This window comes from Cherax quadricarinatus, chromosome 55 (assembly GCF_038502225.1).
Source record: "Cherax quadricarinatus isolate ZL_2023a chromosome 55, ASM3850222v1, whole genome shotgun sequence".
Classification (NCBI taxonomy): Eukaryota; Metazoa; Arthropoda; class Malacostraca; order Decapoda; family Parastacidae; genus Cherax; species Cherax quadricarinatus.
The window spans coordinates 3140799-3160356 of record NC_091346.1 but is presented as its reverse complement, the minus strand read 5'-3'; positions in this window follow the sequence as shown (position 1 = coordinate 3160356).

Here is a 19558-nt window from a genome sequence, read left to right as displayed (position 1 = left end):
GACGGCAAAATCCCATGTAAAAACCTAAACATAACCTCCCTGACACTTGGTTTTACACGTAATTGTTGAAGACATTTCCATACAGAACCCCATGCATACATAGGGTATGCCCCCTCAACTGCCGCCACCACAGACCCACCCCCCACCCTCTCAAGAACCTTCAATTTAAGCTGTTTCGGATCCCTTACCGTCAGTAAAACTCGCAACATAGCCTCCCCAAACATTAAATCCCTACCCCTCCACCACCGTTGCATATCCATGCGCAGTCTTTCAAGGCCCCCCCCGCTCACCCCCTCCCTCACAAACCCCCTTTTCAGAAACACACTCAACATACGTTTCTCAAGAGGTATAAGCCCCAGCCCCCCCTGGCTAACGGGAAGCGACACCACCCCTCTACTTAGCCAGTCACAACCTGATCCCCATATAAATCTGAATACCCGCAGTTGCAACCGTTGCACCTCACACCTTCGTAACGGATATATTGCCACCACGTGCCATAACTTGCTATACAACAGGACATTCGTGACTATAACCCTTTGATGCAACGTTAATTGCTCTGCCCTCAAACCTCCCAATCTTTTCAAAACTCCATCCACGGTGCGCCTCGAATTTGCCTCTTGTGCATCCCTATCATTCCGCATGTACACTATCCCACATATCAACAACTGATCTACCACACGCCACCCACCCTCAACAGTCTCACCATTATGTACACTATCCCCTAGATCCAAATACTTGGACTTTACTACATTAATTTTCATCCCCGTAGCCTCACCAAAAACGTCTATCACCCTTCCTACCTTATGTAAATCCCTCACATCCCTCACCAAGACAGTAGTATCATCCACGTAGCCCACTATACCCTCTTCCCCTTCTCGTGCAAAACCAACCCTCGCTCTCGCCATACTCCACCTAACTGCCCTATAAAAGGGTTCCTGAAGACATGCAAACAAAATTTGCGACAGAGGACATCCCTGTCGCAAACCCCTTCCCATCTGTATGCTATCACCTAGTCGTCCATTAACCTGAATTCTCATAACTGCACCCAGATACAAAGTTTTTGCCCAAGAAACAATTTCCCTCCCGAAACCCAACCAACGCATAAAACTCCATAATGCATCCCTTTCTACGCTATCATAAGCAGCTCTCCAATCCAGAGCCAAAACACCCCCTCCCCCCTCCCCCCTATGCTCTATAAAACTCCTAATAACTCCATGCCCTTCATACATTGATCTACCTGGTATGCCATATTGTCCTCTATCAATTACTTTACCTAAAACCTGTTTGATTCTGTTCCCTAATACCCTTGCAAATAACTTATAATCACCGCACATAAGCGATATTGCACGGTAATCTTCTACCGTGGTCTGTCCACCCTTCGGCACTAATACAACAACAGCAGTCCTTTGCTGCTCACCCATTGCCCCATCTTCCTTCATTACATTGAACAATCTGACTAAAAATCTCCTCAATACTTCCCAATTCTTAACATAAAAATCATTAGGCAACCCGTCTACACCCGGTGCCTTACCTAAACTTGCACCTGCTATAGCTTGCCAAATTTCCCCTTCCGTAATCTGTCCTTCCAAAGTCTCCCTATCTCTACCATCAAGCTCGCATTGCACATAACCACCCATTTCCCTTAAAGCATCATCTCGTATACCCACATGTTGTGCATATGACCTAAACCATACATCAAGATATCCACTCATACCTTCAGTCGACATCAATACCTGTCCTTCCCTATACCCTCCCATCCCCACATGAACAGTTAATCCCATCATCTCCGTCGCCGCTCTCCTCTTACGCTGTCCTCTCAATACACACGCCGATGGCCTATCTCCCCATAACACCTCCTCCAACCCCGCCAAAACGCGTGCACCATCAAATCTTTCATTTTGCAAATCCCTAATGCTCTCCTTTAATCCCTCAATATCTCCCACCGGGTAACTAACCCTCCCACGTTCGTAGCAAGCCCTCAACTGCCCCTCAAGATAAGATTGAAACCCATACTTTAACCTATTATATTCCCTCCCATTACGTACATAAAAATCCTTAATACCTGATTTCGCCACCGAGTCCCACCATCTAACCAGATCACCATTCCCAGGCGCTTCTGCCTCCAACCCCTCCCAAAACTGTTTAAATGACTGTCTATATTCTTCTTCATGCAGCAACTTTACATTTAACTTCCAATACCCCCTACCCCTTCGTGGCAACCCCTCCCAACCCAAATCCACCATAACACCCCTATGATCAGAAAATACCACATCCAACACCCTCACCCTATGTATTACTACCCTTCTGGGGACGTACAAACGATCGAGCCTAGCAGCATACCCACGCCTAATAAATGTATGCTCTACCTCCCCCCCCCACAGATATCGATTAAACCCACCCCTGATAACAATTCTCCCAATGTTCCTATACAATGCCCCGCCCCCCTCGGTTCCACATCCTTACGCCTTATCACACAGTTCCAATCACCTCCTATCACGGCTACCCCTGGCAATCCACACAAGTAGTAAACCAACACGTCCCTCACAACTTTATTCTTAACGCGTACGTCTCCCTCTGCCGGTCCATACACACACACCAACGTCATCTGTACCTGACCCCATAATCCATCCACACGTATCACCCTCCCCTCCCCCCCTTCACAATGCCTGACAACCAACGGGCTAGTTTCCTTTACCAATATAGCCACACCGCCTTTCAATCTGACCGCATGTTCAACATACACCTTATATCCCTCCACCTTTAACTCATAACCATGTCTATAATTATGCTCCTGCAAGAACACAACGTCAACACCATGACGCTCCAAAAACTCCCTAAACCACTCACACTTTCTCTGCGACCTCAAACCATTGATGTTCAATGTCAAGCACTTAAAACCGACAAAGGTGGTTTCCCTCTTGACACAACCTTTTTGTCACCTGATCGCCTCATTGCACTCTTATCCCTCCCCCCCCCCCCTTTTTGTGCACTCTTACTCGATCCCTGTCCCTGAGTGTCTTTTGAACCCCTCTGCGTGACATCCGCCCATGTTTTCTTCCCTGAACGTTGTGCGGGCGTAAGCACTTCATCTGAATCATAAAGCACTGCTGCGCGCTTTCGCGTCGTACCGTCGACCTGCATCTCGTCATCAAGCTCATCACCACAATGAACCTCAACCTCCACCGTATTCACCGACAAGACAGCCTTGTCACACACCTTAGGACGAACTACCTTCGCCCCTCCGTCCTCCATAATAGTCCCAAGATCCAGGATCGTGCCGTCTTCCTGATACGGCCCCGTGCCCGAAATATCCACAAGCGTCGTCGATGCTTCCTCCTTGCTATCATTCACTTCTGCGATGATCTCCTCCAATGCCTGAACCACGTCCAAGGAAGGGGAGTCCCCCCCACTCGTAGCACCTGCCATCTTCTCTGCCTTCTCAACCTCCTCACTCCATGACGCACTCTGCGGAGTCAGTGTCGAAAAAGGCTGTTCTTGCTCCACTCTCCTCACCTCTACGTTTCTTCGTTGTTGCAGGTCGTTGTCTCCACGTCCTCTACCACATTGCGCTGCCAGGTGTTCATACGACCCACACAAACGACAAGTGCGTCGTTGCCCTGCGTATGTCACAAATACCTGAGTTCTGAATTCTTCCATCACCACATACGACGGTATAGGATGTCGTATCGTCATCTTTGCAGAGTACGTACCCTCAGGTATTCCCATATACGTACCAGCTGACCATCTTCCGGCAGTAACCGTGTGTACCGTCCCATATTTACTCATGGCAAACCTTATGTCAGATGCATCCGCCTCAAATGGCACATTCCTGATCTTCACCCAAGTGAAGTAACTTGATACATCGTGCATCCTCACCGTGACAGCATGATTCACAGGTATGGCCACTTCCTGAAACTTGTTAACCACTGTCTCATACATACTCGTCGAATTGAATTTAAGAAATATCCTCTTCGTGCCATTCAAGGAAAGTCCACAAATCTCTTCAGTAGCTACGCCGTAGGTGTCTCTAATTATTGCTGGTAGAAGTAGCTCCATAGACGGCCCCGTGATAGCTCCACTGGTTAATTCAATACAGACTGTATTAACTCTCCGGCGACAAGCCTGCGCCATGTTGTGAAAATATATCTGCACCCAGTCAACACCAGGGGGTAGCAGCAGCACACGTCCTCTCTACTCAAGGGCTGAGAGACGAATGAGCAGCAATTATTACAGTACAAGTAGATATTTTAGTCAGGACTCCAGGTTGTCTCTTAGGTGTCCTGCAACTGTTACCTGAAAGATGTTCATAGACGAACCTGAAAATTATTATACCCAGGTATATTTGCCTCAGTGGATTGTATTGAAAGAGTTAATTTTAAATATGAGCAGTGGACACTTATGTATACTTGGAGTATACCTGGAGAGGGTTTCGGGGGTCAACGCCCCCACGGCTTGGTCTGAGACCAGGCCTCGTGGTGGATTAGGGTCTGATCAACCAGGCTGTTACTGCTGGCCGCACGCAAACTGGCGTACGAACCACAGTCCGGCTGGTCAGGTACTGACTTTAGGTGCCTGTCCAGCGCCTTCTTGAAGACAGCCAGGGGTCTACTGATAATCCTCCTTATGTGTGCTGGGAGGCAGTTGAACAATCTTGGGCCCCTGACACTTACTGTGTTGTCTCTCAGTGTACTAGTGGTGCCCCTGCTTTTCATTGGGGGAAAGTTGCATCTCCTGCAACATTCCCCCAACACTCGTGTGCAAGTTTGGTACCAATCCCTCTAGGAATTTCAATGTGTATATTATCATGTATCTCTCTCCCCAGCGTTCGAGGGAATACAAATCAAGGGACTTTAACCGTTCCCAGAAATTTAGGTGTCTTATCGTACTTATGTGTGCCGTGAAAGTTCGTTGTACACTCTCCATGTCAACAATATCGCCTCCCTTGAAGGGGGCAGTTAGTGTACAACTATTCCGGCCTAGAGAGAACAAGCGATTTGGCGTCCCCAGTTTTGAAGCTTTTCATTATCCATCCTATCATTTTTCTAGCAGATGCAATACGTTGTTGTGGTCTTTGAAGGCGAGTTCCTGTGACATTATCACTCCCAGGTCCTTCACATTTCTTTTTCGCCCTATTGTGTACTTAGAATTTGTTGTATACTCGATAGTTTTAATTTCCTCAAATTTTCCATATCTAAGTAATTGGAATTTCTCTTCATTGAACTTCATATTGTTTTGTAGGGGAAAGAGGTAAGTTAATCATCACTTCATTGATATTAGAAATAACAACTGTTTACCTTTTACCTTTGTTTTCGTTCACACACGTCCTACTAACCCACACGTCAAAATAACCCAGCGCAAGCCCTAGCTGTTTGTGACATAATATGTATATAAGCCTATTCTATAAGTTACAGTTACGACTTCCCCGTTTCTAGTGGAGGGAGGAGTGGGACACAATTGCTGGTCGCTGCCAAGATCCAACTTACTCCTTGATTTGTTGATGAGTAAGACACATGTGCAACAGTTGGGTATCTTTATTGTTGAAACGTTTCGCTTACATGGTAGGCTTCATCAGTCAAATGCAGAGGAGAGTGTACTGTAGGGAGCAGCAGTAGCGCGGTAAAGATGATGTAATCAGTCCAGCAATTCTGGAAAAATAGTGTGGTTAGGTCCTTAGCCTGAAGAAGAGTTCAGCTCCGTGATCTGGAATGATAATCATTTGGTTCATTACTGAGGCTAGCGTCTCCAACCACGAGTGTACTAAGTACCAACCAGTACCTGAATCTGGGGCCAGGAGCTGAAAGTCAACAAGGACACCGTGAGGGTGAGTACATAGTACATTTATTAGTAACAACCCGTCTTTTAGGGGGCAACTCACCTGTTCTTAGACTTGGAATGGCTGGAGTTTTTGGTGGGTTTGATTGACATGTTATTTATGTCAATCAGCAGATAACCACGTAAATAAAGACAGCATGGTCCTTCAAAATGAATGAATGACACATGATTATCAGAGCCTGTTAATGAACAAAATGCCACTGCCTATGCTAAAGAGCCTACCTAACCTGACCACTAAACAATCAACAAGGCGCCGGTAGTCAACTTTGAGTGGGTCATCGGTGTGCATGGTAACAATGAGACGAGAACTTCGCTACTCTACCCTGCTATTGATCCAACAAGAAATCACAATCGATTGAGTTTTGAGGACTATGAACTGCAACTCTTAATTAGTTGGTGATAGCAGTATTATGACACACCTGACACCATGGTGTCTCAGACACTCTACATTGTGCCCTCTCCGTTCAAAAATGAAACCTGCCTTTCAAGTCGAATGTCCCTAGCGGCACTGGCAGAGGTTACCATATATGGCATAATATAAACACTTATAATATGTCTTAAATATGTTTAGAACAAGAATTCATTCATGACATTCTTGAAATGAAGATCCTAGCTGAATGAAATAGACTCATAAATATAACATGTCAGTTATGACATGTCATTACGATTTCGTGAGTCATTAATGACTCATATGTCAAGGAGTGAAACATTACATTATAATAATATAATAATAATAATAATAATAATAATAATAATAATAATAATAATAATAATAATAATAATAATAATAATATCTTTATTTCTACAAGTACACGTACAAGGTATACAGTCCTAGCTGACATCAATGACATACTACTATATAGAAAGCCACTTCTTGTACAGAACATTTCGGACAAATTAGGTCAGTTTTATCCCAGGATGCGACCCACACCAGTCCACTAACACTCAGGTACCCATTTTACTGATGGTGAACATAGACAACCGGTGTAAAGAAACACGCCCAATATTTCTACCCTCGCTGGGGATCGAAGCCAGACCGCGCCGTGTGAAGCGAGATGCCTGGTTGTATTCTGATGCCTGGTTGTATACTGATGCCTGGTTGTATACTGATGCCTGGTTGTATACTGATGCCTGGTTGTATACTGATGCCTGGTTGTATACTGATGCCTGGTTGTATACTGATGCCTGGTTGTATACTGATGCCCGGTTGTATACTGATGCCTGGTTGTATACTGATGCCTGGTTGTATACTGATGCCTGGTTGTATACTGATGCCTGGTTGTATACTGATGCCTGGTTGTATACTGATGCCTGGTTGTATACTGATGCCTGGTTGTATACTGATGTCTGGTTGTATACTGATGCCTGGTTGTATACTGATGCCTGGTTGTATACTGATGCCTGGTTGTATACTGATGCCTGGTTGTATACTGATGCCTGGTTGTATACTGATGCCTGGTTGTATACTGATGCCTGGTTGTATACTGATGCCTGGTTGTATACTGATGCCCGGTTGTATACTGATGCCCGGTTGTATACTGATGCCCGGTTGTATACTGATGCCTGGTTGTATACTGATGCCTGGTTGTATACTGATGCCTGGTTGTATACTGATGCCTGGTTGTATACTGATGCCTGGTTGTATACTGATGCCCGGTTGTATACTGATGCCCGGTTGTATACTGATGCCCGGTTGTATACTGATGCCTGGTTGTATACTGATGCCTGGTTGTATACTGATGCCTGGTTGTATACTGATGCCTGGTTGTATACTGATGCCTGGTTGTATACTGATGCCTGGTTGTATACTGATGCCTGGTTGTATACTGATGCCTGGTTGTATACTGATGCCTGGTTGTATACTGATGCCTGGTTGTATACTGATGCCCGGTTGTATACTGATGCCCGGTTGTATACTGATGCCCGGTTGTATACTGATGCCTGGTTGTATACTGATGCCTGGTTGTATACTGATGCCTGGTTGTATACTGATGCCTGGTTGTATACTGATGCCTGGTTGTATACTGATGCCTGGTTGTATACTGATGCCTGGTTGTATACTGATGCCTGGTTGTATACTGATGCCCGGTTGTATACTGATGCCCGGTTGTATGCTGATGCCTGGTTGTATACTGATGCCTGGTTGTATACTGATGCCTGGTTGTATACTGATGCCTGGTTGTATACTGATGCCTGGTTGTATACTGATGCCTGGTTGTATACTGATGCCTGGTTGTATACTGATGCCTGGTTGTATACTGATGGTTGTATACTGATGCCCGGTTGTATACTGATGCCTGGTTGTATACTGATGCCTGGTTGTATACTGATGCCTGGTTGTATACTGATGCCTGGTTGTATACTGATGCCTGGTTGTATACTGATGCCTGGTTGTATACTGATGCCTGGTTGTATACTGATGCCTGGTTGTATACTGATGCCTGGTTGTATACTGATGCCTGGTTGTATACTGATGCCTGGTTGTATACTGATGCCTGGTTGTATACTGATGCCTGGTTGTATACTGATGCCTGGTTGTATACTGATGCCTGGTTGTATACTGATGCCTGGTTGTATACTGATGCCTGGTTGTATACTGATGCCTGGTTGTATACTGATGCCTGGTTGTATACTGATGCCTGGTTGTATACTGATGCCTGGTTGTATACTGATGCCTGGTTGTATACTGATGCCTTGTTGTATACTGATGCCTGGTTGTATACTGATGCCTGGTTGTATACTGATGCCTGGTTGTATACTGATGCCTGGTTGTATACTGATGCCTGGTTGTATACTGATGCCCGGTTGTATACTGATGCCTGGTTGTATACTGATGCCTGGTTGTATACTGATGCCTGGTTGTATACTGATGCCTGGTTGTATACTGATGCCTGGTTGTATACTGATGCCTGGTTGTATACTGATGCCTGGTTGTATACTGATGCCTGGTTGTATACTGATGCCTGGTTGTATACTGATGCCTGGTTGTATACTGATGCCCGGTTGTATACTGATGCCTGGTTGTATACTGATGCCTGGTTGTATACTGATGCCCGGTTGTATACTGATGCCTGGTTGTATACTGATGCCTGGTTGTATACTGATGCCCGGTTGTATACTGATGCCTGGTTGTATACTGATGCCTGGTTGTATACTGATGCCTGGTTGTATACTGATGCCTGGTTGTATACTGATGCCTGGTTGTATACTGATGCCTGGTTGTATACTGATGCCTGGTTGTATACTGATGCCTGGTTGTATACTGATGCCTGGTTGTATACTGATGCCTGGTTGTATACTGATGCCTGGTTGTATACTGATGCCCGGTTGTATACTGATGCCCGGTTGTATACTGATGCCTGGTTGTATACTGATGCCTGGTTGTATACTGATGCCTGGTTGTATACTGATGCCTGGTTGTATACTGATGCCTGGTTGTATACTGATGCCTGGTTGTATACTGATGCCTGGTTGTATACTGATGCCTGGTTGTATACTGATGCCTGGTTGTATACTGATGCCTGGTTGTATACTGATGCCTGGTTGTATACTGATGCCCGGTTGTATACTGATGCCCGGTTGTATACTGATGCCCGGTTGTATACTGATGCCCGGTTGTATACTGATGCCTGGTTGTATACTGATGCCTGGTTGTATACTGATGCCTGGTTGTATACTGATGCCTGGTTGTATACTGATGCCTGGTTGTATACTGATGCCTGGTTGTATACTGATGCCTGGTTGTATACTGATGCCTGGTTGTATACTGATGCCTGGTTGTATACTGATGCCTGGTTGTATACTGATGCCTGGTTGTATACTGATGCCTGGTTGTATACTGATGCCTGGTTGTATACTGATGCCTGGTTGTATACTGATGCCTGGTTGTATACTGATGCCCGGTTGTATACTGATGCCTGGTTGTATACTGATGCCTGGTTGTATACTGATATCTGTTGTGTATCATGGCTTCCTCTGAGAGTTTGTGAGGAGAATTTTTAACACATTACCTCTGATTTGACTTTTTACTGGTATCGAGAATCTTTCTATCCTCTCAGTGTCCGATCAGCCAGGATTTGATTCGTACGTGCGGCCAATAGTAACAGCCTGCTTGATCGAGGAATAATCCACCGGGAGGCCTGGTCAGGTATCAGGCCGCTGGGGCGTTGACCCCAGGAACGACCGCCAGGTAAACTAAATCTGAGACCAGACTGCCTGATCAAGCAGGCTGTTGCCGGTAGAATACATTTGTAGAAGAGCGAGCATTTATTTAAACGTTTTGCTCATATATGAGTTTTTCAGGTCACATTTTACTTGAAATAACTGACCTGTGTGCGAGGCCTTATCCTGATATCTACTTTTTCTACAGTAAGTTTCTTGGTTCTATCATTCCTTTCGGCATCATTTTGGCATATAAACCAGGCTATTGGTGCCAGTATTTATTTATTTTTATCACACCGGCCGATTCCCACCAAGGCAGGGTGGCCCGAAGAAGAAAAACTTTCACCATCATTCACTCCATCACTGTCTTGCCAGAAGGGTGCTTTACACTACAATTTGGTGCCAGTAACCTGCTGGAACATGTAACTCTCATATATACTTTCAAAATTTTCAACCACAGCTCTTTCAACCATACTGATGATGCGTTGTTTTGAATGGCATCACGATCACAAGTCACTACACGAGTTTGACTAACTCTACCCTATTCCTAACATATTTTCTTTATAGTATAATAGTAAGGTAATAAAAGAACCCCAATGGAAATAAGTCACTCTGACTTTATACGGTTATTGTAGGTTCTTTACACATATGTAACTGTGTTTGTGTATACCTGAATAAACTTAACTAATCAAACACCAGTAGTATTCTCTTTAGTATAAGTAAGCAAAGAGAAAGTGGTTACTCGTGGCAGTGACTCGACCTTTCACTGGCATAAAAACCTTCGTTACACTCCCGACATCTGGATACATTTAGCCAGGGAATGACAACAAGGTCATCGTTGGGAGTGACAGGAACCTTGTAGTCTGTCAGTGAAGACATAGTGTTCCCTTTGTTATTAACGCTGTGTTAATTATGTAATGGAAGTGTATCATGTTAAGATCTGTTCGACTTTTTAACATGGAGGGTTAGCCGCCCAAGATAACCCAAGAAAGTCAGTGCGTCATCGAGGACTGTCTGTCTTATTTCCATTGGGGTCTTCTAATTTTGTCCCTCAGGATGCGACCTACACACAGGTTCCTATTTACCGATAGATGAACAGGGACAGCAGGTGTAAGGAAACACGCTCAACGTTTCCACCCGTGCCTGTGTAACAGCCAAAAATATACCCCATCCCAGACTATACCCGTGGTTAAAGTAAGCTAGCCTGTTTTTTACCCCCGGGTATAAATTGGACCAACCCGGACTATACCCAGGGCATAAAACAGGCTAGTCTATTTCATACCCTCCTGGCCAAGTTATACCCCTACACACTCAGAAATCAGCCCCATGAGCGTTCTGTTGAACTCGGTGGTCTAGCTAAACTTTTTTCTTTTGAACTAACCGGCCATATCCCACCCAGGCAGGGTGACCTAAAAAGAAAAACGAAAGTTTCTCTTTTTAAATTTAGCAATTTATACAGGAGAAGAGGTTACTAGCCCTTTACTCCCGACATTTTAGTCGCCTCTTTCGAAACGCATGGCTGACGGAGGAAGAATTCTGTCCCACTTTCCCATGGTGTCTGGCTAAACTATTTTTATTTAAATTAAAAAACTCAGATATTAAATTTTGATTTTATTTCTCACGCTGATGACACAACCTTATAAACTAAAATGTACAATTTTAATTGCTCAAATGCAATTGCAAACTTATCAAGGTGCAGACTACTATGAAGCAATGAGTTTTTAAATTTTTTAGCTTGACACGGCCTTTGTTGAGGAACTCAACAACAGTATATGGAGAAGTCCAGTGAGGCTCCAGCTTGGATCCTATTCTGTGGATATATCGACTGTTCTTGATGCTGACTATGGACCTTGCCATAATCTCTTTATTTCTTTCATGGCAACCATCATAATTCTCCTTCTGACGAGACTGTGCACTGACGATGTTGCTGTAGACTGCGGAACAGAGGTCTTTACGGATGGTGTGAAGTGTGTGAAGAACAACAGGGCTGAGTGAGTCTGGAAGTGGTGCTGCATCACTCTCGTAGGCAGACTTCAGGCACAATGATAGACACAAGCAAGAGCACCAGTATACATACATGACCTCAGTCTATCTGACGACCTGACACATAACCTGACCTGACGTCTTGGCCTGACATTATACCTTGCAGAGAGATAATGCTGTCTTTATTTTGTCCTGTTTGAACATAGAATTTATTAACTCACTGTGAAATTTATAAAATCATATAAATTCATACCATTGCAAACTTCGAATTAAATTAACTTAAAAACTTAAATGTTCAGTAATTTTCGGATTTACTGGTCTAGCACAAAATATATAAATTATGATAGAAAAAAAAAAAACTCTGGACATTGAAATACAGACTTATGAAAAACACAAGGGATGGGGGGGGGGGATTTATAATCTGGACTAGAGAGGTATATTCTGAATTAGCCTGTTTTCTACCCTGGGGCATAAACTGGACTAGCCCAGAATATACCCCGGGACATAAAACAGGCTAGCCTACATTAACCCCGGGTATAGCTTAGCTGGGAGTTACTGTGGGCTGCTACACTTGGATTTAACCCACTGACATTCAGGGAGTACCTAAATAAACTTACTTCACATTATCCTGGGTGTAAGTCACATCAACTATCAGGCTACAGATGCATCATTCATAGCTCCAGGTACCACATGATGCTGTCAGACACACCACCAGTAGTTCAGCTTAAATATGAACTTCATAAGCTTAACACGTAAAATGCGGGAGCACGACAACGCTCCTGTTTATAACACCAGCAAAAAAGTCTGAAGTTTTATATCCGTTAATGATTTAGTGAATCATGGTTCCCGCATCTCGATCTTAGACCAGGATACATATACATATTGTTAATGAAATACTCTTTATTACAGGAGTAAGAATTAAGAAACACGTAGGAAAGTGCATATAAAAGTAGATGTCTGTAAAATTTACTCGTATACTTAGCAACTTAATCACAGATACCACTTGCTTTGTTGTAAATTATTTAGAAAACGTTTGGCCAGCCAATGGCTTCTTCAGTCCAATACAGAGAAGAATGGAGGAATATTAGGAGGAGTTTGAGGTTATCAGTCCGTCAACCTGGAGTCGATGTGTTTAGTCCGTCAATCTTGAGGAAAGAATGGACTGAAGAAACCACTGGCTGACGATACGTTTCCTTAATAAAGATTCCCTATGTTGCACAAGCTTCTTATTCTTTTACCTGGTTTGTACTGCGTGTTAAGGTGTTTGAGTCTGGGACACCGGGCGTGGCTGACGCTAGTCACGGGAAACTCCAGGTGGATCATGAGACAAGAACCGTCAGTGAGCGAGGCAGTTCCGTGTACCAGCAACTGTGTGACCACAGGTCAGATCTTAGGGGAAGTCGTGACTCACGAAATTTCGTGACTGTTCCTTATGATCCTCTATTATCTACACACGCCTCACCTCCTCTCTCTCTGTCTGTGTGTTTATTCCTCCTTGCTCTCTTCCCTTTAGTCGCGATGACTTCAAATAACAGCCTCTCATCTGCAAAGCCCTTGTGGTTTAGCGCTTCTTTTTGATTATAGTAATAATAATCTTGTCTGCAATCTGAAACACCTGTCTAACTGCGCACACGCTATCTCTTAATATCCTGCTGTTGTTATTAATAATAATCTATATTTCTACAGGTACATGTGCAACATATGGTGGCCCGTAGCCTGGTGGCAAAAAGCACTCGTTTCACACAGTGATGGTCCGGGTTCGATTCCCTACAAAGGGGTGGAAACATTGGGCGTGTTTCCTTACACCGATTGTCCATGTTCCCTCATCAGTAATAATGGGTACCAGGGTGTTAGTGGACTGGTGTGGGTCACATCCTGGGAAAAAACTGACCTAATTTGCCCGAAATGTTCTGCATACCAAGCGGCTTTCTGTGTAGTAGTATGTCACTGATGTCAGGTAGGACTGTATACCTTGTACATGTAGAAATAAAGATATTATTATTATTATTATTATTATTATTATTATTATTATTATTATTATTGTTATTATTATTATACAGACCTAGTTGACATGAATGGCTTACTATATAAAAAGCTCCTTGTTATGCAAAGCATTTCGGGGAAATTACGCTAATTTTGTCCCCTGGGTGCAACCCACACCAGTAGACTAACACCCGAGTACCTAATTAATGCTAGGTGAACAGGGACAGCAGGTGTCTTACGGAAACACGTCCCAATGTTTCCACCCGTACCGGGGATCGGACCACGGACCTCAGCGTGTGAGCTGAGTGCGCTACCAACCGAGCTACAGAACTTATTATTATCTGAAGCTGATGCTGTTGCTCGTGCTTCCACATAAATGTCAAGTTACTAGAAAAACATTCACATTAAAATATAATTTTTTGTATCAATAGCGTACACAAGAGTGTAAACTTTTTGTGTGTAGGTGCGTCAGGTATACTCTCCGTGGGAGAGTGTGCTGGAAGTGGAGTTTCAAAACACAGGCGGTTGCTGTTCTATTTCCCGGAAATGAGGCGTGTGTGAGGGTAGTACATCCTTCCTTGTGTCGGTATTTAGTGGTACTGACACACAAGTGATTCCCAACAAAGATCTTAGTTTGTAGATGAACACATCGACTCAAGGTTGAGGGACTGATTACCTCATTCTCCTCCCGTTCTTCAAGTTTCTCCTATGTATGGACTGATGAAGCCACTGTGTGGCGAAACGTTTCCTCAATAAAGATACCCAAGAGTTGCACATGTGTCTAATTTATCAAAGATCTTAGTCACGTAATGACCCTCTAACTGGAGTTTTTGGTCACAGGACCGAGGTCTTCCTCTGGTATACTGGTCCACCACTTAAAAATAAGGACCATGTATGTTGGTACCTTCCCCATGACGTCAGAAATTAGGTTGAAGACTCAAGGTCATAATTACAGGACGTGGCTGGAGTGCCCAACACTCCCGCTGTTCACTTTTTTAACTAGAAGTGAAATATTTCACTTATTCTTGACGTCGTCACACGGCAGTGTACGTTAAATATTTTCCTGATTTCCATAATTATTGATGGGTAAATCCAACTCGTTTTAGAATGTTTTTAATAGTATTTGTTTTAAAAATTGCTGCTCGTCGTAATTTCCTTTATTTTCAGTCATACATTTCACACCGAGTGGGACAGGTATATATATTTGTCTACTATTCGAAATCATGTCCTTTTGGTCCAGCCTCGTGGTGAGTGAAAATCACATGTCACATGACGCTCTAACCCACTGGACAACAAATCAAGCACCCAGTAGTGCTAGGTGTTTTACCGTGATCCGAGGACATATATATATATATATATATATATATATATATATATATATATATATATATATATATATATATATATATATATATATAATGTTGTGCCGAATATGTAAAACTGGTCAATTAGCAAGAACTCATTTAAAATTAAGTCCTTTCTAAAATTTTCTCTTATACGTTTAAAGATATATTTTTTTCATTTATGTTAAAATTAAAATGAATAATTTTGTACCAAAAAAAATTAGAAAACTTACCTAACCTTATTATAACAAGCGCAATTTAATTTAGTCTAATCCAACTAAATATATTTTAGATAAGTTTACAGTAATTTAATAATAAACAAACACAATGAAAAATATTTTTTTCATTAGGTTCAGAATGATTTTTGCGAAATTGTTGCATACACAAACTTTCGCTTCTCTTATTTGGCAAGAAGAGCGTTGCTATTTAAGCCAAAATCGCAGTCTTACTTATATAGCACGACACACACACACACACACACACACACACACACACACACACACACACACACACACACACACACACACACACACACACACACACATACACACACATGGGCCAGGAGCTCGGACTCGACAAGCGCACACACAAGGCAATGGGACCGGACAACATCTCCCCGTGGGACCTTAGAGAGGGAGCAGATATGTTGTGCGTGCCACTTACCACAATCTTCAACACGTCCCTGGAAACTGGGCAACTACCTGAGGTATGGAAGACGGCAAATGTAGTTCCCATTTTTAAAAAAGGAGACAGAAAAGAGGAACTAAACTATAGACCTGTGTCATTGACGTGTATAGTATGCAAAGTTATGGAGAAGATTATCAGGAGGGGAGTGGTGGAGCACCTGGAACGGAACAAGAGTATAAATGCCAACCAGCATGGATTCATTGAAGGCAAATCCTGTGTCACAAACCTTCTGGAGTTTTATGATAAAATAACAGAAGTAAGACACGAGAGAGAGGGGTGGGTTGATTGCATCTTCTTGGACTGCAAGAAGGCCTTTGACACAGTTCCTCACAAGAGATTAGCGCAGAAGCTAGAGCATCAGGTGCATATAACAGGAAGGGCACTGCAATGGATCAGAGAATACCTGACAGGGAGGCAACAACGAGTCATGGTACCTAATGATGTATCACAGTGGGCACCTGTGACGAGCGGGGTCCCACAGGGGTTGGTCCTAGGACCAGTGCTATTTTTGGTATATGTGAACGACATGATGGAAGGGTTAGACTCAGAAGTGTCCCTGTTTGCAGATGATGTGAAGTTAATGAGGAGAATTAAATCTGATGAGGACCAGGCAGGACTTCAAAGAGACCTGGACAGACTGGACACCTGGTCCAGCAAATGGCTTCTCGAATTTAATCCTGCCAAATGCAAAGTCATAAAGATAGGGGAAGGGCACAGAAGACCACAGACAGAGTATAGGCTAGGTGGCCAAAGACTGCAAACCTCACTCAAGGAGAAAGATCTTGGGGTGAGTATAACACCGAGCATGTCTCCGGAAGCACACATCAATCAGATAACTGCTGCAGCATATGGGCGCCTGGCAAACCTGAGAACAGCATTCCGATATCTCAGTAAGGAATCGTTCAAGACACTGTACACCGTGTATGTCAGGCCCATACTGGAGTATGCAGCACCTGTTTGGAACCCGCACTTGATAAAGCACGTCAAGAAACTAGAGAAAGTACAAAGGTTTGCGACAAGGTTAGTTCCAGAGCTAAGGGGAATGTCCTATGAAGAAAGATTAAGGGAAATCGGCCTGACGACACTGGAGGACAGGAGGGTCAGGGGAGACATGATAACGACATATAAAATACTGCGTGGAATAGACAGGGTGGACAAAGACAGGATGTTCCAGGGAGGGGACACAGAAACAAGAGGCCACAATTGGAAGTTGAAGACACAAATGAGTCAGAGAGATATTAGGAAGTATTTCTTCAGTCATAGAGTTGTAAGGCAGTGGAATAGCCTAGAAAATGACGTAGTGGAGACAGGAACCATACACAGTTTTAAGACGAGGTTTGATAAAGCTCATGGAGAGGGGAGAGAGAGGGCCCAGTAGCAACCGGTGAAGAGGCGGGGCCAGGAGCTAAGACTCGACCCCTGAAACCACAAATAGGTGAGTACAAAAATGTGAGTACACACACACGTACACACACACACACACACACACATATATATATATATATATATATATATACATATATATATATATATATATATATATATATATATATATATATATATATATATATATATATATATATATATATATATATATCCAGACCAACCGCTGTGAAAAAAATAGTGAAATTCCAACGCTTTCGTGACTTTTCATATTATCAAGGAACTATGATAATGTAAGAAGTCACGAAAGCGCTTGGAATTTCACTATTTTTTCACAGTGGTTGTTCTGCATATATATATAAATATATATATATATATATATATATATATATATATATATATATATATATATATATATATATATATATATATATATATATATATATATATATATATATATATATATATATATATATATATATATATATATATATATATATATATATATATATATATATATATATATATATATATATATATATATATATATATATATATATATATATATATATATATATATATATATATATATATATATATATATATATATATATATATATATATATATATATATATATATAATATAATATATATCCATGGGGAAGTGGAATAAGAATCTTTCGTCCGTAAGCCATGCGTGTTGTAAAAGTCAACTAAAATGCCGGGAACAATGGGCTAGTAACCCCTTTTCCTGTAATAATACTAAAAAGAATGAAAAGAAGAAAATTGTCAAAGTGGGAAGTCTGAATGTGCGTGGATGTTGTGCGAATTATAAGAAAGAGTTGATTGTGGATGTTATGAATGAGAAGCTGGATGTCCTGGCTTTAAGTGAAACAAAGCTGAAGGGGGTGGGAGAGTTTCAGTGGAGAGGAATAAATAGGATTAGGTCAGGGGTTTCAAGTGTAGAGGAGAGAGAGAGATTTTGGGAAATGTTGAGTGAATGCGTGGGGAGTTTTGAACCAAGTGTGAGAGTAATGATGGTTGGGGATTTCAATGCTAAAGCGGGAAAAAAATGTTGTGGAGGGAGTAGTAGGTAAATTTCGGGTGCCTGGGGTAAATGAAAATGGGGAGCCTTTAATTGAGCTATGTGTAGAAAGAGGTTAGGTAATAAGTAATACATATTTTATGAAGAAGAGGATAAATAAATATACAAGGTATGATATAGCACGTAATAAAAGTAGTTTGTTAGATTTTATATTGGTGGATAAAAGGTTGATGGGTAGGCTCCAGGATGTCCACGCTTATAGAGGGGCAACTGATCTATCGGATCATTATTTAGTTGTAGCTACAGTGAGAGTAAGAGGTAGATGGGAAAAGAGGAAAATGGCAACAACAAGTAAGAGGGAGGTGAGAGTGTATAAACTAAGGGAGGAGGAAGTTCGGGCAAGATGTAAGCAACTACGTATTGGCAGGAAGGTGAACTGGTGCAAATATGAGCAGTGGGGGGGGGGGGGGTTGAAGAGGGTTGGAATATTTTTAAAAATGCAGTATTAGAATGTGGGGCAGAAGTTTGTGGTTATAGGAGGGTGGATGCAGGAGGAAAGAGGAGTGATTGGTGGAATGATGAAGTAAAGGTTGTGATAAAAAAGAAAAAGTTACCTATGAGAGGTTTTTAAAAAGCAGAAGTGTTATAAGAAGAGTAGAGTATATGGAGAGTAAAAGAAAGGTGAAGAGAGTGGTGAGAGAGAGAGTGCAAAAGGAGAGCAGATGATAGAGTGGGAGAGGCACTGTCAAGAAATTTTTATGAAAATAAGAAAAAAATTTGGAGTGAGTTAAACAAGTTAAGAAAGCCTAGGGAAAGTATGGATTTGTCCGTTAAAAACAGAGTAGGGGAGTTAGTAGATGGGGAGATGGAGGTATTAGGTAGATGGCGAGAATATTTTGAGGAACTTTTAAATGTTGAGGAAGAAAGGGAGGCGGTAATTTCATGCACTGGCCAGGGAGGTATACCATCTTTTAGGAGTGAAAAAGAGCAGAATGTAAGTGTGGGGGAGGTACGTGAGACATTACGTAGAATGAAAGGGGATAAAGCAGCTGGAACTGATGAGATCATGACAGAAATGTTAAAAGCAGGGGGGGGATATAGTGTTGGAGTGGTTGGTACTTTTGTTTAATTAATGTATGAA